Consider the following 18,368-nt stretch of genomic DNA (forward strand, 5'->3'; position numbering starts at 1 on the left):
CCTTTTTTAAAGTCAATTAGAGCCTCTGGCTCTAATCATGTGCTTAAAAAAAAAATTGAAATCCATGTGTCCGGCACCTTGCATGCAGATTAAGGGCCAGGTACATGGAGTAGTGGGGCGGAACCCTTGCACCCTTAATGGAGCAGCCACCACTACCCTACACTACTCCTGTGTGTTTGAGCAGAGTACTGTTTTTACTATTTTGTGTGATTGAATAGCGGAAGTAATCTGAATTTAGCTTTTTACAACTATAAGAGATATTGTGTTTAATTTATAATTTGTTTAATTTCATAGCCGACTCTGTGAATGTGGCTGCGATTGTGTTGTCTGCACTAACCGGAGTGATATTTCTAGTTTTCCTTTTCTATGTTCCATACATTTCTATAAAAAGAAGAAAACAGTAAGTACTAAAATAATCTTTATTAACAATTAAGTTGTAAATTTAAATCAAAACTTGTCTGCACATTGATGATCCCAGTGGTGGATTTATGTTATAGCAAACCACAACGCTGTTATCTATATAGTAGACAAGAAAATACGATTTTTAAAAACAAATATAAAATCTTTTTCTTACAGTCCATAGAGGGGTACTGAAATGTAGCAATTCTTGGATACACTATATTGTCAAAAGTATTGGGACACCTGTCTTTACACGCACATGAACTTTAATGGCATCCCAGTCTTAGTCCACAGGGTTAAATACTGAGTTGACCCAACCTTTGCAGCTATAACAGCTTCAACTCTTCTGGGAAAGCTGTCCACAAGGTTTAGGAGTGTGTCTATGGGAATGTTTGACCATTCTTCCAGAAGTGCATTTCTGAGGTCAGGCACTGATGTTGGACGAGAAAGCCTGGCTCACAGCCTCCGCTCTAATTCATGCCAAAGGTGTTCTATTGGGAATTCTGTGCAGGCCAGTCAAGTTCCCCCAACCCAAACTCCCTCATCCATGTCTTTATGAACCTTGCTTTGTGCACTGGTCAAAATCATTTGGTGTAGGGCAAGGGTAGGCAACCTTTTGAGCATAGTGTGCCGAAAAATGTTTTCAATGAAATTGAATGTGCCGATTTTTTTACAAAAATGCCAACTTCACACTCTCAATCACGAAAATTATTTTTTATAAAGTAGATGCATTAAACTAAAAGAATAGCAGTGAGAAATTAACATCCTGCACTCTCACGCCTCAGATTAGCCCCAATTCCTGCACATTCACACCTCAGATCAGCCCCAATTCTCCTGCTCATCTGTCCCACCACTGTACCCCCCCTGCTCATCTGGCCCACCACTGTAACACCTCTGAACATCTGTCCCACCACTGTAACCCCCCTGCTTATCTGCCCCACCACTGTAACCCCCCTGCTCATGTGTTCCACCGATGTACCTCCTTTCTCCTCTGCACATCTGCCCCACTTCTGTACTCCTCTGCTTATCTGTCCCACCAATGCACTTCCTTTCACATCTGTCCCACTGCTGTACCCCTTTGCTCTTCTGTCCCATCGCTGAACCCCCTTCTCATCTGCTCCAACAGTGAACCCCCCTGCTCATCTTCCCACCACTGTAACCCCCTTCTCATCTGCCCCGTCACTGTACCGCCCTGCTTTTCTGTCCCACCGCTGAATCCCCTTCTCATCCCTCCTACCACTGTACCTCCTGCACATCTGCCCCACCACTGTAACCCCCTGCTCATCTGCCCCATCAATGTACCCCTTTTCTCATCTGCCCCGTCACTGTACCGCCCAGCTTTTCTGTCCCACCGCTGAACCCCCTTCTCATCCCCCCTACCACTGTACCTCCTGCACATCTGCCCCACCACTGTAACCCCCCTGCACATCTGCCCCATCAATGTACCCCTTTTCTCATCTGCCCCACCACTGTACCTCCCTGCACATCTGTTCCACTGCCATATCCCCATGCTTTTCTGTCTCACTACTGAATCACCTTCTCATCTGTCCTAACACTGAACCCATCTGCTCATCTACCCCAGCACTGTAACCCGCTTTCTTATCTGCCCCACCAATGTACTTCATGCACATCTGTCTCACCTCTGTTCCCCCTGCTCCACCACTGTAACCCCCTGCTCATCTGTCCAACCAATACACCTCCTTTCAGATCTGCCCCACTGTTCTACCCCCCTGCTTTTCTGTCCTGCCACTAAACCCCCATCTCATCTGCCCCATCACTGTACCACCCTGCTCTTCTGTCCCACTGCTGAATCCCCTTCTCATCTATTCCACCTCTGTACCTCCCTGCACATCTGCCCCACCGCTAGTGCCGGGGGTTGCCTATCCCTGGTGTAGGGGATTATGGTGTGGGGTTGCATACCTCTATATCCCCCTGCATACCTCTAAATCCTTCAATATCTTTTTGTCACTACTGTGTACCCCTCTCCACAACTGCACCTCTAGATCCCTTAACATTACACAGCACCATGCATCTCTGGACCCATTTACATTACACAGCACTCTGGACCCCTTTACAATACAGACCCACCCCATAACAATACAGACCCACCCCTTACAGTGCAGATCTCTCCCACAGTCCCATTATGTACCTCAAATGATCACAGCACTAGTGGACTGGTCAGGTCCTCCCCTCCCCCTGTTTCGATATAAAGGAGGAAGGGAAAGGCGGCTTCACTCTGCTCAGAGCCGCGACCATGGAGAGAATAGGATCTGACAGGTCAGGTGTCACACACACTTCGGCACCCCTCCCCCCCCCCCGTAAAGCCAAGCCCCTACCTCAGGTTCCCTTCTGATGTTTTCATCCTTACGCGCCGCCGCCTAAAACCGCCTGCTGTCTCTTAAGTTCAACCCGCCCACTCAGCCCCGCTGTCTCCTCTTCAGTCGTGGAGGGGGGGTGCCTGCCGCTGTCTAAACCCGCCTACTACCTAAACCCGCCCGCTGCCTCTCAAGTTAAACCCGCCCGCTCACTGTCTCCACTTCAGTCGCGGAGAAGGGGGTGCCTGCCGCTGTCTAAACCCGCCCACTACCTAAACGCGCCGACTGCCTCTCAAGTTCAACCCGCCCGCTCACTGTCTCCGCTTCAGTCGTGGAGGGGGGGTGCCTGCCGCTGCCTAAACCTGCCTGCACTCTCCGCTTCAGTGGGGGGGGCGCCGGCATGACACCCCCCCAGCGTGTGGCACCCGGGGCGCCCCGCCCCCCACTTAGTACGCCACTGTCAGCATACCAAGATAATTTCATGCTCCCAACTTTGTGGAAACAGTTTGGGGATGGTCTCTTCCTGTTCCAGTGCACAAAGCAAGGCCAATAAAGACATGGATGAGAGAATTTAGAGTGGACTTCCTTAAAGAGGAAGTAAACCCTGATGGGTTTTACTTCTTTATTTCCCTGCAAAGGTAAAGCATAATAAGCTACCATGCATCGCATAGTAGCCCATTATGCGTCACTTACCTAAAAACCGAAGCTTGCAATGTCACTGCTGTCCCCTCTGGCACAAAGCAGCCGTCTTCACCCCCTCTTCCTTCCGGGGGCCGGTCTGTGACTGGCCGGAGTCATGTGACATCACTCCCGCGCATGCACGTGGGAGCCGCCAGTCATGGCATGATTCCTTTAGAAAGGGCACGATTTCTAAAGTGCACATGCGCTGATTAGATCGGCACACTCGTATATTGTAAATATCTCCTAAACCGTGCAGGTTTAGGAGATATTTCCAGCACCTAAAGGTAAGCCTTAATATAGGCTTACCTGTAGGTAAAAGTGGTTGTACTGAGTTTATAACCACTTTAAGCAAATCAACCCCTCTGTGTGCAGATGTGGAGATGGGAAAGATCTCCCTCTATTTGCTCTGCCATCTGCATACACACTTTTCTTTCACTGCGCTGTAAGTGAGATCAATGTCCCGGGGTCATATATATGTACACACACATATGTGTGTTTGAGCTTTGGGGTGCACACCCTAATGCAATAGGCTGAACACACCTATGATGTCTCTTATTTTGTTTATCATCATCAAAAGCAGTCTAACTGAGGGGTGGGCAAAACTCAAAAGATATAGAAAACTTACTATAAGGTGTATCTAAAAGATTCAATGCCTAATCATAAACTAGGTTAAAAAAAAAAAAGCGAAAGCAAACTCTAACATTGCCACAACAATAAAAAAAGACACAGAGGATCAACCTGGTGTTCCAAACCAGGAAAGGTAATCACCACTTTGGGAAATTGCACCTGAGAGACTTCCCCTCCCCATCACAATACACTGATCAACGCTGCAGCTATTGACTGTATGTGCTGATTAAAAGCTTTTTTTCCAGCATCACCAGCTTCTGTTGAGCAGAAACAGATAAACACACATCGAAAATCGATCCCTGCTAAAACTGACAAAATTTGATATGTGTATACCTACTTTTTGCCCTTGTTCACATTAAATGCGGTTTTGATATCGTTCAACTTCATCTGAAGCCAGCCAAACTCTTGGAGAGTCTGACACGTGATAGACACGTCCTCCTCTAACTCTGAGCCTGAGGAAGCTCTCAGGAGAAGGTCGTCCAGATATCCCACGATAGCGATCCCTCGCTGCCTCAGCAGGGCCAGTATCGGGGCGAGCACCTTGGTGAAAACCCGAGGTGCCGAAGCCAGACCGAACGGGAGGGCCACAAATTGAAAGTGATCCTCTCCGATTGCAAAGCGCAGAAACCTTTGGTGTCTTGTGCAAATGGGAACATGTAGGTATGCGCCCATGATATCCAAGGACGCCAGAAAGTCCCCCTGATGGAGTGCCGCTATCACCGATCAAATCGACTCCATCCTGAATTTTTTCACCTTGACAAAGCAATTGAGGGCTTTGAGGTCCAGGATGAGGTCCTTCTTGGGGACTACGAAAAGATTGGAGTAAAACCCCTGAAACCGTTCCTGCAAGGGAACCGGCACAATCACCCCCCTGTCCAGAAGATCTTGGACAGCTCCTGACAGGGCCTGCCGGCGAACCAGAGGAAGCTGGAGGTTGGAAGGAAAAAATCTGTTTGGGGGGACAAGAGAGAAACTATCTTGTACCCCGAGGAAACCACTTCGCAAACCCAACATTCGGACAGAAGGGACTTCCCCCGATCCGTCCCCCCACCCAAAACTCGGGCGGGGGCAGACCTTCATGCGGAGGCAGGCTTGTCCGCAGGCTTGTTGGGTTTGTTGAACCAGGTGCGCTTTCGCCCCACAATTTGATATGTGTATACCCTACTTTTTGCCCTTGTTCACATTAAATGCGGTTTTGATATCGTTCAACTTCATCTGAAATGACATAATTTCAAAGCCGCATGCCAATGTGACTTTGAAGACATCTGTGCGGCTTCATGCACAGATGTCTTTGCAAGTCGCACCCGAAATCACCAAAAGTAGTGCAGGAACCACTTTTTCAAATCAAAGCAGCACCGCAAAGTCAGCATCGCACCGATTTGAACAGTGTCATTGCCAAAAATAGGGAGCGACTTGTCATGTCAATTGACAAATTGCATGACAAGTTGCTCTGGTGTGAACGGGGACTTTAATTTGACCAACAAGAAAAGATATTTGTAAAGAGAGTTGGACAGAAAAGTCATGTCCAAACGAAAACTCTAACCAGGTAACAGCCAAAGGCTAAATTGAAGCACCCTGTTGACATCAGGGAAAGAAAGGTTGGATAAATAAGATAAATAAGGTATTTTTAAGCATTAAGACTAACCAGTTAACAGTCAGATGCTAATGTTAAAACCCTTAACTCTTGACTATCAGTTGGATTCCCACTTAGGTTTCAGTTTGAGTTATCACTGCACAACTTTGTTGGCAGTAACTCAGATCTGTAAATCCATTTCAGTGTGGATCAATTAAATTAATTAAACTTAAATATTAATTTCATCTTGAAAATATTTATGTTTTGGAGTTTTTGGAACAATTATCTAGTGCCCTGCTGTGATGGTCTCTTGCAAGCATCTAGGCTTGTGTCTCACATGGGTTTGATGTCTGTTCAGATGTGTAGGATGCTTTAGTATCATGCCGGAGTTGCAGTGGTCAGGCAAATTGAACATTTAATTTATGCACCCATTAAATTGAAGAAAAGCCTACAAAACACATAATCACTTTCAGAGATTAGAGTTCTGCCATGAGGCTGGGTTCACACAATACTACATGATGCAGTACGACTTTCATCCTACTTTGCTCTGCGACAACTGTCCTACATTGGTCCTACACTGATCCTACATTGGTCCTACATCAATCCAACTTTCATGAACAGGATACTACTTTGATTCGACTTTGTAAAAATCTGACTTGTTCTTTGATCAATAAAAACAATCCCAGAGTGAGATAAATTCTTTTTACTGCTGCTGTAATCACGGATGTCAAAAGTCGGATGGTAAGGACAAGGCTCCTACTTTGGTCCGACTTCAATGATATTCAATGAGCTGAAGTAGAATCAATATCGGACCAAAGTAGTACAAGGAGCATTATCAAAGTCGGACCGACTTGTGTCAGACCAGTTAAGACAGCTCTCATAGGAAAACATTGATTTTCACATGTCATGCGACATGATCTCCTAATGTCAGAGCGTTTGTCGGACCAGTGTGAACCCGGCCTCAAGTCTCAAAAAGCAGCTGACCTTCAGTAGCCCTTTAAAAATGTCCTTCAGATGTGATTTGTTGGTGCAGCCCTTCTCAGATTCGGGAATCTAGTACACAACTGTAAAAGAACACACAGGAGGGCGCAAACGCCTCGTGCATTACTGAAAATGTTATTTTGTAAAATCATACAGCCAAATACAGTAAATATTCACAGAGGTAATATATATAAAAATGTTGTATAACTCCAAATCACAATCCAGTGTGGGAATCACGTGGCCTAACACACTGTATCACTGTGCTGGCAAGCTGACCAACCTTCAATAATGCACTAGGCATTTGTGCCCTCGTATATGCTGAAAAAAATAGGATTTTTGTACTCACCATAAAATCCATTTCTCTGAGTTCATAGACGGACACAGCATCCTTGACAGTAGGGGTTATGCACCTTCCTTCCAGGAGAGACTTAGGCAGAAATGTACAGCACTTAAAGCGTTAAAACCTTTCCTAAGTGCAGCACCTCCCAGGGGGCGTGGCTACCCAGGTATAACCCACACCCTGCTCTAGCAGCCCCAGTTCGTAACAAGCAGTACAAACAAAAGGAGGGGTGGGTGCTGTGTCCGTCTATGAACTCAGAGAAATGGATTTTACGGTGAGTACAAAAATCCTATTTTCTCTTCCGTTCATAGACGGACACAGCATCCTTGACAGTAGGGATGTCCCCAAGCAGTGTCAAAAATATTTCGAGGGGTGGGAAAAAACAACACAGCAAACCAAGCTTCACCCCAAACAAAACCGGAGTTACTCAACGGAGGAACTCCAACCTTAAACTGCCGCCTGTAACACCCTTCGGCCAAAGGAGGCATCAGAAGATGCACTCACATCCACCTTGTAAAACTTTGAAAAGGTGTGGACCGACGACCGGGTCGCTGCCTTACACACCTGTAACACAGGGCTTGATGTCGGAAAGCCCAAGAGGCACCGATCGCCCTGGTCGAATGCGCCGTGACCCGAAAAGGAGGCGCCCGCCCCTTCAGGGCATAGGCCTGAAGCACAACCTGTCGGATCCACCTGGAAATGGTGGCCGACGAGACTGCCAGACCCTTTCTGGGACCAGACACCGACATGAACAGTGAGTCCGACTTCCGGAACGGAGTCGTCGCCGATAAGTAAACTCGAAGGGCCCGAACTACATCTAGAGAATGCAAAGAGGCCTCCTTCTGGTTTTTCGGCTGAGGACATAAGGATGGAAGAACGATGTCCTCAATGTGAAAGGCCGAAACGACCTTTGGAAGAAAAGACGGCTGCGGACGCAGCACCGCCTTATCCTGATGGATAACCAAGTAGGGGACCTTGCAGGACAAGGCCGCCAGTTCAGACACGCGTCTGATAGGGGTAATAGCTACCAGAAAAACCACCTTTTGTGACAGAGTCAACAAGGGGATCTTCCGGATGTCCTCAAAAGGAGCTTGCTGAAGCACAGAGAGGACCAAATTCAAGTCCCATGTGGGCAGTGGAGGGCGCACCGGAGGGGCCACATGGCGGACCCCCTGCACAAACGTGCAAATCAAAGAGTGCGCCGCCAGGGGTCGCTGAAACTAAACAGCCAGAGCAGAAATCTGACTCTTGACCGTGCTCAAGGCAAGAGCCTGATCCACTCCCCGCTGTAAGAACAGCAGAATCCGGGACACCACGTATGTACGAGGGTGCCACTTCATCTCTTCACACATAGAGATGTAGGCCTTCCACGTACGATGGTAAATCTTTCGTGAAGTAGACTTCCGTGCGCGCAGCATGGTAGAGATCACCGGGCCCGACAGGCCCCGGTCCTTCAGTACCTGGCTCTCAACAGCCACGCCGTTAAAGCCAGCGACTGTAAAGCAGGATGGAAGATCGGACCCTGTGACAGGAGATCTTCTCTCAGGGGTAGACACCAGGGGGTGTCTGCCACCAGACGTACCAGGTCCGCGTACTAAGAGCGGCGCGGCCAGTCTGGGGCGATCAGGATTGTTGGAATCCCTTCAGGTTCCACCCTGCACAGCAGGCGAGGGAGGAGCTTCAGAGGAGGGAAAGCGTAAATCAGGCGATAGTGACCCCAAGGAGCCACCAACGCGTCCGACGCGTCCGCCCACTGGTCTCTTGACCTGGCCACGAACCGTGGCACCTTCCGATTGAGACGGGACGCTAGAAGGTCCACGTCTGGAGTGCCCCATTTTTGACACAGACCCTGAAACACCTCCGGGTGGAGAGACCACTCCCCTTGATCCAGAGTTGTGCGACATAGGAAATCGGCTTGCCAATTCTGGACTCCCGGAATGTACACGGCCGACAGAGCCGGAACGGACCTTTCGGCCCACCGAAGGATGTGTGCGACCTCCGTCGCTGCAGCCAAGCTCCTTGTGTCGCCCTGATGATTGACGTACGCCACGGCCGTGGCGTTGTTGGACTGGATCCTGACCGGTCGGTCTTACAGCTCCAGGGACCACCTGGCAAGGCACAGCTTGATTGCACGGAGCTCCAGAATATTGATCGGCAGACGGGACTCCTCCTGAGTCCATTGCCCCTGGGCAGATTGAGTGGCCCAAATGCCCCCCCCCCCCCAGCCGGAGAGGCTGGCATGCGTCGTGACCACTGTCCGAAGCACCGGAGACATCAGCCACCATACCAGGGAAGACTTGGCCAGATGGCTCAACCGAATCTGGTAATCCAGAGAAGACGGGAGCTTGTCCCAACGTGACAGAATCTCTTTCTGTAGTTCCCTGGTGTGGAATTGGGCATACGGAACCGCCTCGAAGGAGGCCACCATCAGACCCAGAACCCTCTTGCAGAAGCGAAGAGATGACCACTTCTGGGTCGACAACTGTCTCACTGCAGATTGCAGGGTCTTCAGTTTCTCCGATGGGAGGAACACTCTCGCCTCCACAGAATCCAGGACTAGTCCCAGGTATTCCAGTCTCTGGGACGGAACCAACACTGACTTCTGGAGATTCAGAAGCCAGCCAAACTCTTGGAGAGTCTGACACGTGATAGACACGTCCTCCTCTAATTCTGAGCCTGAGGAAGCTCTCAGGAGAAGGTCGTCCAGATATCCCACGATAGCGATCCCTCGCTGCCTCAGCAGGGCCAGTATCGGGGCGAGCACCTTGGTGAAAACCTGAGGTGCCGAAGCCAGACCGAACGGGAGGGCCACAAATTGAAAGTGATCCTCTCCAATCGCAAAGCGCAGAAACCTTTGGTGTCTTGTGCAAATGGGAACATGTAGGTATGCGCCCATGATATCCAAGGACGCCAGAAAGTCCCCCTGATGGAGTGCCGCTATCACCGATCGAATCGACTCCATCCTGAATTTTTTCACCTTGACAAAGCAATTGAGGGCCTTGAGGTCCAGGATGAGGTCCTTCTTGGGGACTACGAAAAGATTGGAGTAAAACCCCTGAAACCGTTCCTGCAAGGGAACCGGCACAATCACCCCCCTGTCCAGAAGATCTTGGACAGCTCCTGACAGGGCCTGCCGGCGAACCAGAGGAAGCTGGAGGTTGGAAGGAAAAAATCTGTTTGGGGGGACAAGAGAGAAACTATCTTGTACCCCGAGGAAACCACTTCGCAAACCCAACGGTCGGACAGAAGGGACTTCCCCCAATCCGTCCCCCCACCCAAAACCCGGGCGGGGGCAGACCTTCATGCGGAGGCAGGCTTGTCTGCAGGCTTGTTGGGTTTGTTGAAGCAGGTGCGCTTTCGCCCCGCAGCGGGGGCTTTTGCACCTTGCGGACCCTTTCCTGCCGTGCTGGGCGCACGAAAAAAACGCTTAGGGGTAGTAAAAGTAGGGCCTCGCTTGCGGCGAGGCTCCTTACCCTTCCCAGAGCAGCGTGCTTTTACCACCCGTGGCATCCTTAATGATATCATCCGGGGAAGCCCCAAAAAGCCAGTCACCCTTAAAGGGCAAATCCACCAAAGCCTTCTTAGAGGACTGGTCAGCCGACCAGCATTTCAGCCACACAAAAGGCGCAAAACCACCGCATAGACGGATGCCCTGGAAAGCAAAGGTATCGTATCCATGGCCGCCTCGCAGAGAAATTTTAGACCCTGAACCAATTGTTCAGCCAGATCCCTAGAGGACTCGGAAGCGTTTCATTCTTCCAGCTCCTGCAGTAGGATCTTCTCCTTTTCAGTCAGGGTCTGCGCCACCAGGGTCCCGGCCTCACTGCTGAACCCACCACCGTGAATAGGGAGCGGGCCACAGCCTCCACTCTCCTATCAGCAGGGTCCTTAAATGCAGGAGCCCCTTCCAAAGGCAACGTGGTAGCCTTGCTCAGTCTGGACACGGGAGGGTCCACCGACAAGGGAGAGACCCACTTTTTCAAAAAGCCTTCCTCAAGGGGGTAACGGGTTGCAAAGTTTTTTGGAACGGTAAAAACTTTTTGCGGTGTATCCCATATTGTCCAGATAAGTAACACAAGGAAACACTTTAGCGGTGCGTGGCGGTTTGCGGAACCCAAAAGGGACTGACACGGCTGGTGTCTCCGCCACATCCTCAATATTTAGAGTCTCACGCACCGCAGAAATAAGAGCTCCAACAAATTCCTTGTCAGCAGCTGACTCTTCAGCAGAGTCATCCTCACTGTCCATGTGGGTTAAGCCCGCATCCACTGACATTACAGAACCAGAAGCAGCAATAACATTGTCAGATTCTGCGTCAGAGATATCCCCAGAAGCAGGCTCAGGGAGGGGGCGCTTTTTACCCCCCATCCGGGCACTAGCTGCTTCAAACCTGGTAAGAAAGGACTCCAGGACAGCCGACATTGCCTCAACAGATGTGGCAGGGGGAGGGGCGTCAAGGGTTAACTGGGGCATTGCTGGGAAAGAAGTACCTGGTTCAGGCTCCATAATGCCAGTGCTGTGTCACCCTCACTGCAAAGCAGGAAAAAAAAAAACACTGATCACCTCCTGGCTGCTAGTACAGAGTATGGGGGCCCCTGGGACTCACCAACCCTCCCGGTGCAGCGCGGTCTGTGAAGGACAAGGTGTGCTGATTAGCCGTGCAGTGCTGCGTCTGTCTCTCCTCAGACACATTCGCGTTTTTTTTTGCAGCGCCAGAGCCGTCACAAGAGGCCGAAGGAAAAAGCAAGATGGCCGCCGAACAATCAAAAAACAGCCTAGGACCACACAAAAATGGCCGCAGAGCTATATAGAGCGCGGCTCCGGCAAAATGGCCACCGTGACGCAGCATTTAAAAAAGACAGTGACACAGCAAACAGCCAGCACAAAAAACACATCCCAGCACACAGAAAAGCCCTGTAGTGAACACCACAGCCCCCTGTAGTGACAACACACAGCCCCCGCTACACACACGGGTCCGGGTATACATGAGACCCCAGAAAACCCCCCCTACACAGCCGCCCCAATGGGAAAGGAGGGAGAGGAAAAATAAGTGAGAGAGGAACGAAAGGCAAGCCATCAGTCGACCTCCCATGGGAACAATTCCAGCCAGACCAACTATCTGAGCAAGAGGCCACTACTTACCCGTCCTGCGACCACCGGCTGGAGGTATCCCAGACAGATCCAACGTCCGCTAAACAGCATGGCTGTCGGCCAGACACACTGTGACAAAGCCATAAAAGACCGGTCATATGTGTGCCCTAGAACCGAAGTTCCCCCGGCCGCCCCTGGAGCAACGGGGCCTGTCGTGGACGTCCCAAAGCTGAGCTGAGGGCTGGCACACGCTCGATGGCCGAACATGGGGGGACTACAAGAGTCGAGGACCCAGCCTGTCACCCAGTCGGCTGTTGATAGAAGAATCACAGGATTAAAAAATGCAGGAACAAAAAAATAAAAGCGAGAAAAATCGCAAGAAAAAAACTCCAGAGTACAGGACTCCAGAGAGTGCCTGCCTCTCCTGTTGTTAGGCAGAAAAAAACTGGGGCTGCTAGAGCAGGGTGTGGGTTATACCTGGGGAGCCACGCCCCCCTGGGAGGTGCAGCACTTAGGAAAGGTTTTAACGCTTTAAGTTAAATTTCTGTAAATTTCTGCCTAAGTCTCTCCTGGAAGGAAGGTGCATAACCCCTACTGTCAAGGATGCTGTGTCCGTCTATGAACGGAAGAGAAAAGGCTAGCTATAATTCTTAAAAATGTTCCCTCCCCCTCCTTCTAGATATCCTGCCTACCCTGTATAAAAAATATTTGTGCACTTACCTTTTTTTAATCTGCTCCAGTAAGGTCAGGTAATTCTGCAACCCTGGCTCCCATGTATAAAAGAGTGCTCAACAACAGATGTAAATTGCGGGAGCCGTGGCATCTTTTATAGGCTCCCGTGGCTTAACTGTTGTCGGTGCTTCCTCGTCTCACTGATGCAGGGGAAATGGAGCTGCAGGATAACGTTACCAAACCAAAGCAGATTAAAAAAAAAGATACAGTGCCTTGAAAAAGTATTCATACGCCTTGAAATTTTCCACATTTTGTCATGTTACAACCAGATATGTAAGTGTATTTTATTGGGATTTTTTATGTGAAAGACCAACACAAAGTGGTACATAATTGTGAAGTGGAAGGAAAATTATAAATAGTTTTTCTAAATTCTTTACAAATAAATATGTGAAAAGTGTGGCGTGCATTTGTATTCAGCCCCCTTTACTCTGATACCCCGAACTAAAATCTAGTGGATCCAATTGCCTTTAAAAGTCACCTAATTAGTAAAGAGTCCACCTGTGTGTAATTTAATCTCAGTATAAATAAAGCTGTTCTGTGAAGTCCTCAAAAGGTTTGTTTGAGAACCTTAGCGTAAAACAGCTACATAAAGGCCAAGGAACACACCAGCTGGTCAGGGATAAAGTTGTGGAGAAGTTTAAAGCAGGGTTAGGTTATAAAAAAATATTCCACAGAGCACTGTTTAATTCATCATCTGAAAATGGAAAGTATGGCACAACTGCAAACCTGCCAAGACATGGCCATCCACCTAAACCGACCGCCTTGGCAAGGAGAGCATTTATCAGAAATTCAGCCCAGAGGTCCATGGTAACTCTGGAGGAACTGCAGAGATCCATAGCTCAGGTAGGAGAATCTGTCCACAGGACAACTATTAGTCATGCATTCCACAAACCTGGCCTTTATGGAAGAGTGGCAAAAAGAAAGCCATTGTTGAAAGAAAGCCATAAGAAGTCCTGTTTGCAGTTTGCGAGAAGCCATGTGGGGGACACAGCAAACATGTGAAGGTGCTCTGGTCAGATGAGAACAAAATTTACATTTTTGACCTAAAAGCAAAACGCTATGTGTTGCGTAAAATTAACACTGCACATCACCCTGAACACACCATTCCCACCGTGAAACATGGTGGTAGCAGCACAATGTTGTGATGTGAGCACCCCGCCCCCTTTGAGCATATGAAATATGCTATATGCTATAAGCATATGAAATATGAGCACCCCGCCCCCTTTGTCTTCTGGCCGGAGCCATGTTGCAAGCCGGCAGCGAGGACTTCACATCCGCCCCTCTGTTACCCCCCAAATGGGCACAGAGCGCAGCGGACCATCCCCAAACTCATAGCTGAGTCGCAGGGATATTCCCTTTCCCGCTACGGCAAGGAAGGCAGAGCTTTTCAGGCTCCTCTTCCCACCTCCAGCTGCCGCTGGGCCCAACAGGCATCCCTGAGGTCCATCCACGGAGCCATTTCCCAGCTGCATGCTTTGGTCTCCTCCTTAGCTGCATCAGTTTGGACGTCCAGACCAGAGTCACACTTTTGAAAGTTCACCCACCCATGGTCCTCCCTGATCTGGTCATGGTCCTGATGACAGCTTCTCCTTCTGAAGGTACACCAGGCCCTACACCTATCGTACTCCCCACTCATCTTGTTCCGACCAGCGTTGGGGAGGATATATTGGAGGGCAAAGACGTCAATTGGCATCCCTGCTCATCTCAGCCCATGACTTAGCTGACAACGAATCGTACGCCTGGGGGGATGTCTCAGTGGTTGTCAAGTCGAGAGACCCCAGCCTCAGTCGTAAGCTGTCAGCCACCGATTTTGTCCTGGCCTTCGGGATGTTCAGAGATGTACTTTGTTCAGCCAGCCTCAGCAGGAGGGAGGAGCTGGACTTATACCTTCATGCAGTGACAGATCTTGCTTACAAATATGGAGGTTTTGCCTTCTACAACTACCATGAGTCGTTTTCAGCCAAAGCAGCAGTGAGACTTGCCCAGTTCCAGATCAGCTCTGACTGGAGCCTCACAGTCACGGAACTCTTTTGTCGTCACTTTGCCCACCAAGCTGATGTTTTCGCCCAGTCCCTAACTTGAACCTGTTGCACCAGACCCAGTTTGACAGTTATCCATTATCCGGACTATTTTCTGCTCATCGAACAGCCGGACATACCCCCCTAGTACATCTAGACAAGTTAAGAGTCATTGAACACATAGTGGAAGGCCCGACATATTTCATAGGTTTCTTAAGCATCGTCCTGGATACACATGCCATGCAGCCTAGCCTGCCTTCCTACAAATTAGCTTGTGTTAGGTCGGTCATTCACGAGTTTACACGGACACAAAAGTGTACTAAAAGACAGCTGCAGTCCTTGATAGGGATGCTCAATTTCGCTAATCTCCTTATCCTTTTTATGAAAAAGTATTATTTCATTTTTTAACCATTATATTACTTCATTGTTCCTTTATATGCTCACAAGTCATGTTATGTTTATGATATTGTATATCATACTATTGTTTTCCATAAATACCTCCTTGATACATCATGATTTGTATTATCTTATTATTCTCAAATAAAAAGAAATTACATAAAAAATGCGGACACCCTAGCCCAGGATTGGCCCTGCAGCCGGGATATTGCGAGGGACTTGCGGGTGTCAAGGAGCCACAGCCAAAATGTGGGAGACTCCTGCATCTCGTGGGATACTTGTGATGTCTGCTAGACGGCTGCCACACAGTAAACCACATCGGTTTAGTGTTCAGCAGTTGTTTGTTCTAGTTGCAGTGAGCAGATGGTAGAAGGTTGTGTGATGTGCATTTTGGCACACTTCAGTGCATCACACAGTTCTCCTATTTTTTTTTTTTTATCAACATTATTTGAAGTGCACAAAAGTGACAATTCTTCAATAACATTCTTGCCACTGCGTGGTGCATTGTGCTGCTGTACAGTGACATGTGATCCTGTCCTGTATAATGCAACATGTCTGCGTTTTTATCTCAGTGCACTAAGACACAGAAACAATTGTTGAAAAGTGGAAGAAGGTGTGTTTTTTGAGCATGTGGGGCTAGAGTGCTGGGTTTACACAGGTTTCATATTTGATCTGTACAACGACAATGTCAAATTTAGGTATTATGCTTTAACTTGAATCCTGGTTTTAAATGTTTTTGGTGGACTCATACTGCAGGAAATGTTTTTAGTGCAGTGAACTTTCAGACTTATAGGGATCTTATGTAAGTTGCTCTTGTGTTTATTGTGTTTTTTTATTTTTTTGCATTTTTATTTATCATCGTTATTAGAAGTAAATCATTATACTTTACTGATTGTTTTATTTATATTTCTTAATATAAATTTACTAGTGAAACAAAAGGGCTGAAAAGCAACCCTGTATGACAATATTCCCAAGTAAGAAACGGTTCACCATACGGAAACAGACGTCTATAAACACCTGATGGAGAAAAATAGCGTGCGTTTGTCTTATCTATGGTTTTAATTTGGCATGGCACTTATAAAGTAGAAAGTGAAATTTGAATTTTATCCACCATAAAAACAGGAATAATGAGGAAATGTGCTTTAGTTTGTTGATCTGCCAGTGTTTGCATTGCTGTAGCCCTATGTTCTCAAATCGTGTGTTATGGTGGATGAGTAGTTAAAGATTATTTTTCTTTCTTTTTTCTCTGCAGAGGCAAAAACCAACAATAAGGTGAACGCTAAAGGTTTTAAAAAAAAATCTAACTAAAGATATCCTTTGGAAATAATTTTCATTTAGCTAAATGATACATCTCAACATTCACATCAGAAGATGTGGTAATCTAATTACAGTTTTGCCAATTGTTTCTTTCCTGAAACTCATGAAAAATATAAAATACTATGTAAGATTTTATCTTTTATTTTAATATAAGACCACATATATAAGCATACACTAAGGTCTGTCATACATTAGTTATCCAAAGAATAAAATACATTTTGCAATCTGCCTTTTTTTTCTCTGGTTGTTTCTTAACCTAATAAAGTTAGTAATATTTAGATCTGGTCCTCCTGTCATGCTACAAGAACACTGCAGCTGTTTGAAGCCACTCTTGACTGAGATTTTAATAAAATAATGCCGTGTAAAGAAGAGAGTGAATATTCACCCCTCTTTGCACATGCTCTCGGATGACACTCCACTGAAGAGAAATTATCTCACAGTAGTGACCATGGGGGAGGGATCGGCGGCAAGAACTACCGAGTGCAGTGGTGGACCAAGAGATCAACACTTCTGGAAAAGACTTTGAGGGAAGATTACTCTTAGGCCCCATACACACGAGAGGATTTATCCGCGGATACGGTCCAGCGGACCGTTTCCACGGATAAATCCTCTCGAGGATTTGCGCGGATTTTGATGCGATGGAGTGTACTCACCATCGAATCGAAATCCGCGCCGAAATTCTCTGGCGATGACGTGTCGCGCCGTCGCCGCGATGATGACGCGGCGACGTGCGCGACGCAGTCATATAAGGAATTCCACGCATGCGTCGGATCATTACGACGCATGCGGGGGATCCCTTTGGACAGATTGATCAGGTGAGTCTGCACAGACCAGCGGATCAATCCGTTGGGATGGATTCCAGCGGATAGATTTGAAGACATGTCTTCAAATATTTATCTGCTGGAAATCCATCGCATGGGAGAAAAATCCGCGGAAACAGATCCGCTGGATTGTACACACCATAGGATCTATCCGCTGAAACCCATTCGCTGGGATTTTTCAGCGGATGGATTCTATCGGGTGTATGGGGCCTTAGGCCCCGTACACACGAGAGGATCCATCCGCTGGAATTGATCCGCGGACCGGCTCCAGCGGATAGATCCCCTGGTGTGTACAATCCAGCGGATCTGTTTCCGCGGATTTTTATCCCCTGGGATGGATTTCCAGCGGATAAAAATTTTAAGACATGCTTTAAAATCTATCCGCTTGAATCCATCCCAACGGATTGATCCGCTGGTCTGTACAGACTCACCGGATCAATCCGTCCGAATCAATCCCCCGCATGCGTCGTAATGATTCGACGCATGCGTGGAATTCCTTATATGACAGCGTAGCGCACGTCGCCGCGTCATCATCGCGGCGACGGCGCGACACGTCATCGCGATGGGATTTCGGTCCGATGGTGAGTACACTCCATCGGATTAAAATCCTCGGAAATCCTCAAAAGGATTTATCCGCGGAAACGGTCCGGTGGACCGTATCCGCGGATAAATCCTCTCGTGTGTACTAGGCCTTAAAAGAAGTGCCATTCGGCAACAGAAGAGGCAAGGATCCACAACCTTTTTTACATATTACATATATTTATATTTATAAGTCATCTGTAAACAAGATAGTGAATACACACATTTTCCACTGTACATGCAGCTGAATGATGCTTCATTAACCACTTAAGGACCCCTTCGCGCCGATTTATGTCGGCAGAATGGCACGTGGGGTCACGCGCGCGTGCACGCGACTCGGTCCGAAGCTCCGTGACTGCAGCCGCGGGACTCGCGGACCCGATCGCCACTGGAGTCCCGCGATCGGTCTCCGGAGCTGAAGAACGGGGAGAGCTGTATGTAAACACAGCTTCCCCGTTCTTCACTGTGGCAGCGGCATCGATCGTGTGATCCCTTTAT

At 48.2% G+C, this 18,368-nt stretch overlaps 1 long non-coding RNA gene across 1 annotated transcript; it reads left to right on the top strand.

The window, feature by feature from the left end:
• The first annotated feature begins 275 nt into the window (after nt 1-275).
• On the top strand, nt 276-16,699 carry LOC120943608. The gene is made up of 2 exons (XR_005750315.1): nt 276-400; nt 16,406-16,699. It is a non-coding gene; the product is annotated as an uncharacterized LOC120943608 (long non-coding RNA).
• Nucleotides 16,700-18,368: the final 1,669 nt, after the last annotated feature.

This window comes from Rana temporaria, chromosome 6 (genome assembly GCF_905171775.1).
Source record: "Rana temporaria chromosome 6, aRanTem1.1, whole genome shotgun sequence".
Taxonomy (NCBI): Eukaryota; Metazoa; Chordata; class Amphibia; order Anura; family Ranidae; genus Rana; species Rana temporaria.